The sequence below is a fragment of the Xyrauchen texanus genome, chromosome 10 (genome assembly GCF_025860055.1).
Source record: "Xyrauchen texanus isolate HMW12.3.18 chromosome 10, RBS_HiC_50CHRs, whole genome shotgun sequence".
NCBI classification, from domain to species: Eukaryota; Metazoa; Chordata; class Actinopteri; order Cypriniformes; family Catostomidae; genus Xyrauchen; species Xyrauchen texanus.
In genome coordinates, this window is record NC_068285.1 from 4,466,678 (window position 1) to 4,477,271 (window position 10,594).

Below are 10,594 nucleotides of genomic sequence, written 5' to 3' on the forward strand. Positions count from 1 at the left end.
GGCTACACCTCACTCGAAATAATGAAGTTCATTCAGAACATGTGAAATAAAATGTCCAAAATGGACCAAAAACACTGTGACTGTACATGACTGACAATGCTGCTATCCAAAGTGACTTGATGCATGGAATGGTGGTGGTGTAGCCACACAACTGGTAATCAGAAGGTTGCTGGTTTGATCCCCACAGCCACCACCATTGTGTCCTTGAGTAAGACACTTAACTCCAGGTTGCTCCGGAGTTTTTCACTATCTGGCTAAGACAAGAAGCTTTTTAGCACAAAATGAAGAGCAAAGCCACGCATGAGGTGTGTAATAAAAGTTTTATCTTTCTATTTTATCATTCTTGTGCAGCCACATTTAATGATGGGAAATGCATTTTTGTTGCACAAGACTGTCATTTCAAAAACCAGCTAAATGAGCCTTATTATTCTTCATTAACAGTACCTAAAATGCAAACGAACTATACTGCACAGTAAAACTAAATTGTTAGCAATAGCACTTTGCGCCATGATGTTTTATTTATTGACTTGCACATCCACTGTTGTTGTTTCCACTTTTGTCTCCTGTTGTTCGAGACAACAGTGGCTCAAATGTGAGTGTTGCCACCTTGTAGACACACCGATTAGTGTGAATAATTCCAGGTGCGCATTCATTTCAGAGACATGCAGATAAAATCAGGCTGGACGCATTCAGTGTTCGCGCACTCTGCTGATGACGAGATGACAGTCGCTTCTGAAGCGATACAGTTTTGGGTGGGAAACAGAAATGTACAAGTTAGGCACAAGGAAGTTTAAATGAGCTTGAAATCATGATCAAGTCAAGGAATTTTTATTTGTATAGCGCTTTTCATAACAACTTTACATGAAATTATTCTATAAGAGAAAAAAGCGGTAACGTCTTTGAGTCATCACTGTGTGGTTTGATAAAAACATGATTGTGGTTTGTGCATAAATTAGTGGTACATGGTATGATAAGTGGACTATGTGCTCCCGAATTAATCTCTTATTTGATCAGAATAATTTGCATTTTCTTGAAACTTTTATGAAAATGCCGAAACCCACGGAGAAAGCTACAAACCATGTACATGCAACTGCAGACTCGATGGGCGAAGAGCCAAACACGGGCGACAATGGCAGGCATCTTGATCTGGCATTTTCAAGGGCACTTCAGGAAGTTACTGAGAGAATCACTAAGGTGATCAACGAGAAGCTGGGTCCACTTGCACAAACCATTGAAGTCCATTTACAACAGCTTGAACAAGCGACAAGCAGACTCAATGAAGCCTAGCGTAGAATAGCGGCCATGGAATCATCTGCTAACACGGCAGACGCACGCATTCAGGCCCTCACGCGACAAGAATCTTAGCTCATGCCTGGACGATCTTGAAAACCAAGGCACAAACAAATTTACACATCATTGGCCTACTTGAAAACACCGAAGGTACTAACACTATCACAGGGGTTCCTCAGTATTGGAACAAAATCTGGCTCGGTCAAACTGGAGAGGGCTCATCGCATCTCTGTCCCGAAGGCTGATGTCACGGGTAGGCCTCGCCCACTTATTATCTGCTTTCCAATCTTTCAGGACAAGCAAAAGGTTCTGGATGCCAGACGACATGCAGCACAGAAGTGAGATCAATTGTATCACAAACAGTAAAAGTATCGATCTATCAAGGTTTCTCTGAAGCTGTCCAACGAAAAAGGAGGGCGTTTTACTCAGCACGACAAATGTTACAGCAGATGGGGGACCAGTATGTCATGCAGTATCCAGCTAAACTTTGCAAACTTTTCCAAAGTCTGCGAATCCCCCGAGGAGGTGTGATTTGTCTGTTTTGGGTAGGCCTGAATAACCTTATGGACCGCTCTATCCCAAACCTACTTATGTCACGTTACATGTGGGCTAACCAGATGTTATAGGGTTTTTACAGATGCACAGAAGTTTAGCTTGGAATACATGTAATGCACATATAAACTAATATTTGTAATGTGAACATTCAGAATCTGCAATCGGACATATTCCAACAGACGTGGACACCTTATCTGGACTATGTTAATTGCTCTGTGGAAATTATGTTACAGTATCCTTGAGAGCTGTGATGGTCTTCAGGAAGCATAAGATGTCAATTTTAGTGGACTTCTCTGCTTGTAAATAAAATAATAAATTGATCAATTGTCACACATTATACATACATTTCTGCATATATACAGTAAAATTATTTATTTTCCACATATCCCAGCTAAGCTGGTGATAGATAGGGTCAAGGGCCTTGCTCAAGGGCCCAACAGTGGTGTCGTGGCAGTGTTGGGGCTTGAACCCCAACCTTTTGGTCAGTAACCCAGAGCCTCAACCGCTGAGCCACCACTACCCATTGTATGTTGTCCTTGGGGTGTAAGTATAAGTCTTGCAGTATATATAACTCAAAGACTTGGAGTCAAAGTCTTGTCAGTCATTTCAATCACAATGTTCTCTTGTATTTTCTCTCCAGTCTTCATCATTTCCCTCTGAGAAGACAAAGGTGGACTTTGTCATCACTCTCCTCAATGGTAGAATGGGTTAAGGCTGTGTGGAATAACAATCATCAATGCTGCTCATCCTTCAGCAGCTACTCGACCACACAGCTCGTAGCATTGAGAGTTTTGTCTGACCTTCGTCAGAGGGACAGATCTGTGTCGGACTATTCCATCAAGTTCAGCACCCTCGGAGATTCATGCGGATGGAATGAGCGGGCTCTGTGGGACCGGTTCTTGCATGGGCTCTCCGAGCGAGTTAAGGATGAGATTTACGCACTCAACCTTCCTGCTGGCTTGGATGACCTGATCAATTTGTCCATAAAGCTGGATAATCAACTCTCTGTTCCTCATCCTCATCCTCTGTTTGAAATTCTTCAAACATACATCAGAGTTGGGAGGACACTACCTTTTCTAGTATTTTCGACATAAACGGGAGATTTGAAATCGGTCTATAATTAGCCAATTCTCAAGGATCAAGCTATGGTTTCTTGATAAGGGTTTTAATATGCCCTCTTAAAGTTTCTTGGGACATGTCCTAGGTATAGCTAGGAGTTAATAATAAGAAAAGGTTCTGAGATTACAGGAAACACCTCTTTCAGGAGCTTAGTAGGTCTAACATTAGTTTTTTGATAATAGCTTTTGATTCTTTAAAATGTTTGTTAGCTCCTCCTGACCTATAACAGCAAAGAACTGAAGTTGCTCATAGGGAATATTTAAATGTATCAGTACTACAGTGATACGATCAAATATCTGGCTCAGTAAAATCTTTGTTTCTTGTCAATTTAGCCACTGTACTGAATAAAAACCTAGGATTGTTGTGGTTATTTTCTATGAGTTTGCTCAAATTTGCAGACCTTCGCAGCTTTTTTCTGTGGAAGAATTGCTATATTATCCACATCAACTCCATACAATATAATTTGGCCAAATTACTAAAGAGGAGAGTGGCACGTTCCCTGGAGGGATGGAGTTCATCTCTCTTTAGCAGGTCAGGTCTACCCCCAAAAATCTTCCAATTGTCTATTAAGCATATGATATTCTTCAGATTCCACCTAGACATCCAGATATTCGGTAACACTCATCTACTATAAACCACAATGAGCAGGGAGGGGTACGGATGAAATTACATTGTTTTTGCAAGTTCATTCACCTCTTTAACATTATCTTTAGTTATCTTCGACTGGCGAAGCCGGACATTGTTAGTGCAGACATAAATAATGATCTTAGAAAATCTACGTTTAGCGTTAGCCAGCACTTGTAAATTTGATCTGATGTCAGGTGCTCTGGCTCCCGGGTAGGCAAAAAATAATTTTTTAAAAGATTAAAGATTCAAATTCTGAAAACTAAAAATAAGCAATGCAAAGCAGGCTAGCAGGCTAGAAACAGCCTCGAGCAACATGCTATCAGGAACTGTGAAGTTGTCAAAATTCTTTTGAGATACCTTGATTCCTTCAAGCGTCATTATGCGACATTCAGTTGGTCACCCCAAAATTGCCATCATTGGTAGTCTCAGTCACTATTTACTTTCATTGAATCTTTACAATGATTGGAGACAGAGGCATTTGTTTGAGTCAATCACGAGATAAAAAAGCTTAACAGACAAGAATATCAGGTTTAATAAATCTGGTTACCAGCCACCTATAACCCTCTTGCCAGAGTAATCACTGTACTGTGTTGTAATACTATTATTAATCCCACTAATAATCATTTAAACTAGAATATACATTCAACATAAAGATGCTGACTCACTGGCTAACTAACATGTCCTTAGTGCTGTTAGCATTGATTAGCTTAAACTTATTAAACTTGTTTCATTTTTAAGTGTGTTGCTGGATAATAAAGCAATTGTTAAAGTAATAAACACACAATCTGGCTTTATGTTAAAAGTCATATAAGAACTCACATTTACGATCTTCTTTCAGCGTTGAATGTTTTTCCACATCAGGAAATGTTTGGCTCGTGCCAGGAGAGTGAGAATATGAAAGGCAATGGTCTGCACTTATATAACCTTAGCAGTTTTCAAAGAACTTTACACGGTGACTCATTCACACATTCACACACCAATGGCGGCAGAGTTGCATGAACGTGTTTTTACTGAGCTGGGAAAAAAGCCTTCTCTTACTTTGCGCCATGGTCTTGGAATAATTTGCAAAATTCGCTACATCTAAATGATCTAGTCCCATTAAATTAATTTAAGGCTATGTTAAAATGCCATATAACTCAAAAATGTAACTGCCATATGTGACCTGCTCCTTTCTTTTATGTGTGATGCTTGTTTGTTTGTATTTGCTATTTGTATTTGTATGATGTATTTGTATTTAAATTGTAACTGGTGTGCTGTCTTGGCCAGGTCTCCCTCGGAAAAGAGATTTTAGTCTCAAGGGACTTCCTGGTTAAATAAAGGTTAAATAAATAAAAAAGGTGTTAGTCTGCCATTGGGAGCAACTTGTTGTTCAGTGTCTTGCCCAAGGACACTTCGGTATGTGGAGTCATGTGGGCCGGGAATCAAACCACCAACCCTACGATTGGTGGCCGACCCGCTCTACCACCTGAGCTGCAGCCACCCCAAAATATAAGTAATTTTTTTTCCCTTTGTTTTTTGTTTTTTAACTAGGGATATTATTATTTAATTACCATGCACAATAATCATAAGCTTCAAAGTGGATAAAAAAGGATTTGTCTGTACCTTGTACAGGATGGGAACTATCCATATACATATTCGTTTTCATTGTTGATGGGTTTTCGAGCATGTGTATTGCAAAACTAGATACACATGATGCCCCCGGGCATTCAAGGGCCCCTTGCCCCATTGGTCCGGTCGGTAATCCATCCCTGATCTCAGTGATTTGGAGTTTACCTAAAATAAAATTAACCAATTCTCTCCACAAATGTCATGTCAAAAATATCCAACGCCCAAAGTCGATCATATTTGGAGTATCCTTTACCCTTAATAACATCAGATATATGTTTCAGGTAAGGGTTCTCAGGCTTCGGACACTTTTCACATTTCTCATGAGCAAAAGCTTCCAGCTCATTGACATTCTTTAGTTTCTGTGCTGCCGCTGATTCACTGAAATCCCAACATAGGTTTGCAATGGGATTTTAATGATAAGGGCCATTTAAGGACATTCCAAGATCCATCCCTGAACCACATTTTGGACAACTTGGATGTATCCTTGGTTTTATTGTCTTGCTCCATTCAATTTACACACTGAAGGCATCACATTTTTCATGCCAAAATGGCCTGATACCTGAAAGAATCCATGGCGTCAGTCACACAGTCAGGATAGCCACAAAACACCCCCATTACAGGACTGACCCGCCGCCTCCATGCTTGACTGTGGGGATCATGTCATCACCTTGTCATCTTACTCCAGACGTACTGCTGACCCACGGGTCTAAAACTCATTTTCAGTTTAGTGTCGTACGTCTATAAAACCTTCTTCCAGGACTCCAAGGGTCTTTCCAAATGTATTCATGAATATTCAGTCCACATTTCCCTTGGTGAAGTTTGGCTTTCCTCCACACCCCAAGAAGGTTGCTGTTGTACCATATTTAATGAATGTATGCTACTTTGTCTATTGGAGATTGAAGTGACTTGGAAATGTACTTTCGCCTTGAAATAATCTCCTCTATTAGCTTTTGAGACAGATTACATTTAATTGCATTTTTTGCATAGAAATACATTTTTGCTTACAACGCTAAACTTACATTAGTTCCATTGCAGATTGATGACTTAATTTTGTTTTAAAAAAATTACTTGTGTAGCCTTACATATTTAAGCTACAAACAGCTACATGCAATAAGTGTTGAATAATTATGATATATATCATAATTATTCAACACTTATTGCATGTAGCTGTTTCTTAAATATGTTTTTAACTGTTGTCAGTCACAGACGCTTCCTATAGGTGCAGTTAATTACCACCAGATGGCAGTAAACTGAGCTTTGAGTAATGAATTTACCTATTTCCGTCACTAACTACAAATAAAACAATTTATAAATCTACTTAAATACAGCAACAACGTTTTTTTTACAGTTTTTTTTTACAAATTTTTAGCATTTCGCATGTAATGCATTTTTATGTCGTCAGCCATTGTCGAAACGCAATGAAACATTACATGCTTTTAAAGACTCTAAAGACTTTTATTTTGAAGGGCGCGTCTATTTCCGTGTTTTAGCAAAAGCTGATTCCGGATCAGCACCGCCGTCACTGTTCACTCACCCGTATGACACATCAGAACTAACCGCTGATCACAGATCAGTCTTGTAGAGCTGCCCGGGTCACATGACTGCTCTGAAAACACAAACACAGACGTCATGTGATTTCTCTATTCCGCATCTGTGTTCAGTTTCAAACATGTCGATGATTAAAACACATTTAATCTGTTCGGCGCTGTTTGTTGTGTTCGGTTGTGCGTTTGCATTCCTGGGAAATGGAGAGAAATTCCGACGGAAGGTAAAAATAATTAATTAAAATACTTAAATGAGAGACTTGCTTGATTTGTACATGGGCTAGTTTAATGTTTTGCACTTTAATCTAGTTTGTGTGTGTTGTTTGGCTGTTTTGTCTCATTATTTACCTGTTTATTTAAACTCGTGCACTGTATTAAGATACACTGATGCATATCATAAATTACACTGAATTGTTATATTGTTATATGATAACCAACAAACCCATCACTGACCCGGTGCAACAGTACTACCATGTTTATTATGGGAATACCTTGTTTTTTGGCCATGGACTGTAGTAATACCATAGTACTCCTTACAGCACCTTGCAGTGTCAACTTATCTATAAGTAAATATATTATGCCACTAAAACGCATTTGACTATAAATAAATGACATTCACTCAAATGAATCCGACTTCCCTGTCTGTTATGATCCGTGTGATATCTCTAATGTAAGACCTGTGTTTTCTCAGGTCACAGTAGAACTGAACCCTGGATTGAAGCCCCCCTCCACACTGCCCCCTGGAGTCGGTCTGGTGCATGTGCGAGCACTGGGGGACAATGACACACTTAATTTCTTTCTTTATAATCATGGAGCCCCAGCAGTGCTGCTGGTCCACAGTAACAGCACAGAATCAACAGTGCAGGTGGACTGGCCTGAGTTTATAAACCGCAGTTCATCCGGCAGCCTGAAGGTGGAGCCAGAGAGAAGCGTGCAGTTCAGCCGTGCACTAGTTTTCACTAGAGTAAGACTTGTCCATCTGTGTATCTGTCTGTCATTAAAGAATAAAGCCCATTTGAAATTAGGGTAACAAATGAATACTTATGTCTGTCTGTCTCAGCTCTGGGAGTACAGTGACGTCAATAACACGGCTGACCCACAGCATACTGCCGAGTCAAGTTTGTACCCTCCTTACGAGCTCCAGAACTTCATCTGGTCGGGTTTGAACGCATCTGTCAACCAATCCGACCACACGGTAACGTTCTGCGGAGGTGACGAATCCGGCAGTTTCATCAACGGCTCCCTCTGTCTGCAGGTAAGAAGAACTGCAACAAACGACAGCTTTACGCCTGTGGAGATTCTTCATATGTGGACGTTAGATTCATGTTTGTATCTGAAATCTCCTCTAACAACAGTTCTCAGCGTTTGAGTCAGAAGGTCGCCCGTCGGCGTGGCCGAGCCTCCGCCATAACGCAAACTGCAGCCAGCTCCACGTGTGGTTGGACGGCGTGACGCCGCGAGCCAATTACTCGCGATTCTCTCTGGAGCTCCAGACCGTTGGCGACTCTGGATTCCAGGAACGAGTAGATGTTCGAAGCTCCATCGATGATGAATACACTCCCTCCATTTTTAAGGTACAAAAACAATTGACTCACAACTCTCTTCAATATTTGATTGTACAAGGCAGTAACACTTCTGTAAATCAGGGGTGGTTTTCGGTTTATTGGAACAATCTTCAAATGTCCTGAATGGTATAACGGTCACTATTACAGGTGTCACAGTGGGTCTCGTCTCCGGTCAACACCAGCACTGTTTGGGGCTACACGCAGTGGAAACCTGTTAGCGTATCGCAAACCCAAACCCGTGTTTGAGGACGCCACACCCTGCATGCACTCTGAACCCGTTCCCATGACCCAGCTCCCTCCGTCTGGTCTGGTTCAGGCGTATTTCAAAGATTCTCATACGTACGGGCTGAACATAAGCTTCGGAATCGCTGGAGACCCGTTTTACAACGCAACCAATTACCTCAGCTGGTGAGTGTGAAATAATGACTCAAACATTTACAAATATCGATATCACCCTGTCTGCCATTGGTCAGAGAAACAGGTAATCCCACTACAAACCCACGCCATTGGTTGAGCCAAAAGTTGACATGTTTTGAAAGCGCCACAGATCTGGTGTTTACACATACTTGTTATGGACTCATTAAACTAAAAACATCCAAACAAATGTACTAATTCACTTAAGACAGCACAGCATTGAATGGATTGTACTTCTATCCCCTTCAATCCTTCAATGTGTTATTCAGAAACTTCCCGGCTGAAATGTTTTATTTTGTTAACTCTTATGAAGAGAGATCAACATAAATGATGCTGAAAGCCAAAATATTAAATGCAATGGATGAATGTTTACTGAGTGATCCATAGTTTTGTAGAAGGGGTCAAAATGGCAATTTCCGCCTATGATTTTGGAGCAAAACTACAGTTAAACAAATACCCTTAGGAAGGTGTCAGTATCCTGATTTTATTTGTACCCAGAGATTAGTAGGTCTATTACTAAAACCAGTTGACTTCAGCACCTCTTGCATTATATGTCAATGGTGTGAGTCCAAATATGGGGGAAAGGATTTATTTTTTGTTGTTTTTCTAAAGTTTTGGTGCCTATAACTCCAAGAGTATTAAAGATATCTTAATATCCTTTTATATTCTGGTTCAGAACAAACTTTCCTTCTTGCAGTTTAATTTCTAAGGCCCTATATGGAGAAATCACAGAGATATGAGGATCTCAATGTGGCTCCATTCGAAAAATCTTTCAACGTTTAGTGCATCTTTGGAGTTTTTGACATTATTGTTTTAATAGGAATACTGAATATAATGGTACACTTCTAGTTTCAACATTTATTTGTTCTTCAGACTTTTATTTTGTTGAACAAGAAAAACTAGCATCACGTGACACATTTGGTTTTTGACCATTGAAAATGGGTAAAGATTGACAATTTACACATGGAGCCACATTGAGAGGCACATATCTCTGTGACTAAACAATATAGGGCCTTAAAGATGAAGATACAGAAATAGAAGTTTGTTTTGAACCAGAAACCAAAAGGATATAATGTTATCTTTAATGCTTCTGGAGTTATAGGCGCTCCAACTTTGGAAAAAAAAACACAAAAAATAGCCTCTTCCCATTTTGTGACTCACACGATTGACATATAATGTAATAATTGGTGCAAACATCTACTGGTTTAAATCTACTTATCTCTGTGTAAAAATAAAATCATGATGCTGAAACCTTTCTTAAGTTTATTTTTTGACCTGAAGTTTTGCTCCAAAATCATAGGAGAAAAGCGTCATTTTGACCATCTCCTACAAAATAATGCATAACTCTTTTTGTTTTTCATCATCATCATCATTTATGTTTATCGTTCACCAGTAAATAAAAATGATCAAACACTATTTTGAGGTCCGGTTGACACAGAATGACCCGACTATGTACTCTGATTAAGTTCTGTAGTGGGTGTTTGGCCATTGGTGTGTTGAATCTGTGAGATTTGATGTGTTTGACTGAACTCTGAGCTCTCGTTTACATTACAGGTCTGTTTTAATGGGCATGGGCGATCCACCGGTCGACTCGTTCTCCACTTTAATCCTTGCCATCATGGCTGTTGGACTCGGTGCTCCATTGGTGATCGTTATCGTGGGTGGAGTTTATGTTTTGATCCGAAAGAGGACGTTGCAATCAACGGGATATGAGCCAATCAACTGAGACATTGTGGCACAAGCTCCGCCCCCATGCTCTTACTGACTAATCGACAGTCAGGTGGGCGTGACCGAGACAGAGTGGCCAATTAGATTGTCAGTGTGCACGTTACTGATAAACTCTATGATAGATCTCCGGATTGGCCAATCAGA

General features: G+C 40.1%; 1 protein-coding gene and 1 pseudogene across 1 annotated transcript in view; one reads left to right on the forward strand and one right to left on the reverse strand.

The window, feature by feature from the left end:
• The window catches only part of LOC127650385 (NACHT, LRR and PYD domains-containing protein 3-like), a 215,281-nt gene that overhangs the window by 22,526 nt on the left and 182,161 nt on the right, over positions 1–10,594 (reverse strand). The window lies entirely within an intron of this gene.
• Positions 6,839–10,592, forward strand: LOC127650430 (glycosylated lysosomal membrane protein-like; annotated as a pseudogene).